Raw genomic sequence first — 4,078 nt, 5'->3', positions numbered from 1 at the left:
TAAATACGAAGCACATATAATCCAAAGAAAAATTGAGATTAATAATGTTACAAAAATTGACAGTTCATTCTTCCATAAATATTCAATCGAATGAAGAAACTACAAAAGCAAAGAGAAAACGTAGACGAGGAAAATTGCAAAAAATTCACCATCTACACTCATCTTCGTTTAGGGGTGCACAATTCTTCACCAACAGTCGATGCCTTCACTAGGTCTCCTCCAATTTTAAGGTTTAACAGTGAGAACTCTTCATCTAATAGGGTTTTGGTTTTTTAAGTCGAGTCTCTAGTAGGAATGTTCTCAGTTTCCATCAAAATTAGAGAGTTGAATGGTCTGGAATAGAGGCTCTCAAGGGTCTATGGCCCTTGCAAATATAGGGAAAGACAAGATTTCTGGGAAGAACTAACTGGCCTTTACGGTCTTTGCGGTCCAAGATGGTGTGTGGGAGGAGATTTTAATGTGGTGAGGTTCAAAAACGAGAAGTCAAACGGGGGAAGGTCCACTGCAAGTACGAGGATTTTTAACCAATTTATCTAGGATTCTGAACTTATTGACCCATATTTGCTCAACGCTCAGTTCACTTGGTCTAATTTTCGAGAAGAAATAGTTTGTTGAAGATTAAACAGATTCTTACTCTCTGGTGGTTGGGAGGAGTCGTTTCCACACTCAAGGCAAAAGGCTTTGGCAAGGATAACCTCTGATCATTGCCCAATCGAATTAGATACCAACAAGGTGAAGTGGGGGCTAGGCCCTTTTAGGTTCGAGAGCTCATGGCTACAACATCCAGACTTTCGAAACAATCTCAAAGAGTGGTGGCATTCTGCGATAGTCAAAGGTTGTGAGGGTTACAAATTTTTCAGTAAGTTAAAAATTATTCAAAAGAAGTTGCAATCTTGGAGCAAGGAGGTCTTCGATGACACTGAGAGAAATCTTAAGGAAGCCTATGCCAAATTAGAGGAATTTGACTTTAAACGTTAGTGATTTATGGGTTAAAATATTCATTTGTTGGTCATTCATGTTTTTATGCTGCAACTTTACAACTCCATACCAATCTGACGTCATGTTTTCTCATTATATGCAGTCGGTGTAAGATATGGATAAAGATTTTGTACCCTCTTATTATCATTCATTTCCATCATCTCCTTTCACACATTATTTTTTGTCTTATTATCTCTATAAAAAAAATTAATATGAGATATTGACGGAACTTAACCGTAACCATTCAAATAAAAAAACATAAAAAGGTAAAAAAATTAAGAAGATAGAGAATTCTCTGTAAAATATTGGCCATCATTTTTGCAGATAGCATTATGTTGCCGTACCTGTACATATATCTTTCCATATCGGGCCCACACTTGGGGTATCTTTACGAGGATCATTCAAACTCTTTATTCAGCTCCGGGCTGTGGCTCTTGAAGAAGCTCAAGAACACACACTACATTCATCAGCTTACCTTCACCAATGATCCAGATCTTCAAAATACGTTTTTTACAAGCTGTGTATAGTACTGAATTCCTGTATTTAATGCACTTAGCTTAGCCATCAGGTGTTAAGCTTCCTTGAATCTCGGATGGTTCCTCAGGGAGGGCAGATTTGTGGGTTTTTGGTTTTTAGGGTTTAACGATTGGTTTGCTCCTGGAGGTTGTTAAGCTTCCTTGAAAATCTGCATCTTTGCATTTCTTATGTGCTTTGTGTTTGTGGTTCTATATGGTTTGATGACCTTTTCCTCAAAATTTTAAATATTTTTCTATTTAATTTGAACTGTTAAGATGTTTTACATTGTGGATTCACTTATAGAAGCTGCACTCTCATTGTTTAGGTGTATAATGAGTCGATTCGTAGGCATTAATGTATGGCGGAGAAAGCATGGAAGAGAGATTTGGGATTAGGGATAGGGAAACAGAGGAAAAGAATATGATAGAGGAATGGGTTCAGTTCATTTTCACTATTTTTTTAACTGATTTGGGATTTTGTTTGGGTTTGAGGCCATCATTGCCGTTTTTATGTTGTTCTTGCGATTTTGTGTGGTAGGGTTTCTAAATTTTGTCGTTGATCATTTGGTTTTTTGTGTGTGTTGGTTTGTTTGCTTTGCAGGTTGTGTTTGTGCTGGGACAACATTTTCCACCTTCTATTTGCACTGGGATGACTGCGTTTTAAAACTGTTGAGGGTGAGATTTACACCTGCAAAAAGATATAAGCTTCTAATTGGATTGAGGTATAAATGTTTCCACTTATTTAGTGTGCTCAATTGATTATTGCTTTGAATGCATTGTGGTTTGGAACATGATTTAGTACGTATTTGATTGACAATTGAGAGATTTATGTTTTGGGATCAGACAGAATCCCTTTAACCACAAAGACTATTTTTCGCGAGTTTTTTTTTAGTGAGACAACGATGTTATTAAAATGCAGTTGCTAATTCTTGTTTCTAATTGATCAAATCCAAATGTGGTTAATTTTAAGAAGGTTTTCAACATACCTTATACTCTTCATACCATTTGTTGCCTCTTCATTTTTTACCCTTTTATGTCTCTGCAAGTCTGCTTCTCTTATTTTGTGTGTGTGTGTGTCTGTGTGTGTAGAGAGAGAGGGAATGGCTTAAATTCGGAGTGATCAAGGAGGGCATGTTTGAGGACCTGAGCTTGGCCAACAAGCAGCTCCGGTTTGTTTTGATATTTTTAATGGTGTGCTTGCTCTTGAATCGGCAAGAGATGGTCCGGCAGCTGCTCAATCAGCTCAAAGTCTTGGTTGATGAGTGCAAGAGGACCTTCCGGTTTGTGATTTTCCATTGTTTTGTTATTAGGGTGCTTTAATTTGTTAGAAAACATAAGTTTAGTGTTCACATTCTCGCTCTGTGTGTTTTTAATCTTTTCTAACTGACTACTATTTTCTGATTCATTATCCTGTTAGTTAACTATGTACTTTTGTGCAGCCATGGGTAATGGAAAGGGAAACAGTTATTGGGAAAAAGAATTGCCATCAAATTTTGACAGAAGTGGGACTGAGAAATTTAATCGTGCCAAGTAAGTTGTTTTCTAAAATTAATTATGAGCTTTATGTGGAACATGGAGAATGTTCAGTTATTATTTCCTTCTGCTCCTTTAACTTTCTTGGGAACTTTCAGTTATGAGCGTTATGTGTCCCTCTATTCATTCATGATTGTGTTGAATTTATTCAATTTAAGTATGTCTTATTCATACAGTTACTGCTGAAACAGTTCCTGCCGCAACGCGTGGGCTTATTATGTCGTATAGTCTATAATGGTTATTTAACTCTTCATTTTGCTCTCACATTAAAAACGGATCAGCTTTATTCTCCACATTATGTCTTAATGAAATTGGATGATCGTGAGCATAACATTGATTTTTGTGGAGCATAACATGTAAAATAAGAATGCAAAATTTACCCACTAAATATTTTCAATACGGATACCCACATGTTTGGATAGGTTTGGATATGAAGTTGAATATGAAAAACGGAAACCACCCTTAATTCTGCTCTGTTTTATATTTTCGAAAATATTATATGTATATATGTGTGTTAGGTAGGGTTATGCTCCCGCATCGTTGAATATGAACTTAAATTCTTCTCGTTGAAAATTATAGTAGTTTGGAAAGTCACAATTGCATTTTCATAGCACATTCTCTACGTGGGATACGCCTGCGCGTTCGTGCAAGTGGAATCCTTGCCGGACAACAACACTTAAGTTGGTGGGCTAGTTTTTCCACTCAAATTGCCCAACGGGCTCCACTATTTCAGTCACTCATCTGTCCCCATATATGAGTACGTAAATTAAGTATCCGATGAGTCCCTATACTTTAGAGACTCATTTATGATCAATTGGAGATTTAATTTGTCTTTATATTTGTTTTATACTGGTTTTATACAGTAGCTGTCCCTATTAGGGACAGCACTGGAGATGCTTTTAGTACCTTCATGTCCTCCGTTTTTGCTGTAAAACATGTCATGCTCTGAACAACTTATCATGCATTTAGTGGAGGGTTGATAACCTGTTAGGTGTGGTCCTTTGGGGAAGTGGTGTTGAAATAATTATAATATTTTCAGCAGGTTTTAAATT

At 36.7% G+C, this 4,078-nt stretch overlaps 1 long non-coding RNA gene across 2 annotated transcripts; it reads left to right on the top strand.

The window, feature by feature from the left end:
- Positions 1–1,310: 1,310 nt before the first annotated feature.
- Positions 1,311–3,492, top strand: LOC125468300. 2 transcript variants are annotated; one of them, XR_007259560.1, is made up of 5 exons: positions 1,311–1,641; positions 2,095–2,215; positions 2,583–2,773; positions 2,933–3,023; positions 3,203–3,492. It is a non-coding gene; the product is annotated as an uncharacterized LOC125468300 (long non-coding RNA). The 2 variants fall into 2 exon arrangements; XR_007259561.1 differs by having other exon boundaries at positions 1,312–1,499.
- Positions 3,493–4,078: the final 586 nt, after the last annotated feature.

The sequence above is a fragment of a genome, unplaced genomic scaffold (genome assembly GCF_019419815.1).
Source record: "Pyrus x bretschneideri cultivar Hongxiangsu unplaced genomic scaffold, Pyrus_bretschneideri_v1 Contig265, whole genome shotgun sequence".
NCBI classification, from domain to species: Eukaryota; Viridiplantae; Streptophyta; class Magnoliopsida; order Rosales; family Rosaceae; genus Pyrus; species Pyrus x bretschneideri.
The sequence above is the reverse complement of the archived record's forward strand: the minus strand, read 5'-3'. Positions and strand labels throughout refer to the sequence as shown.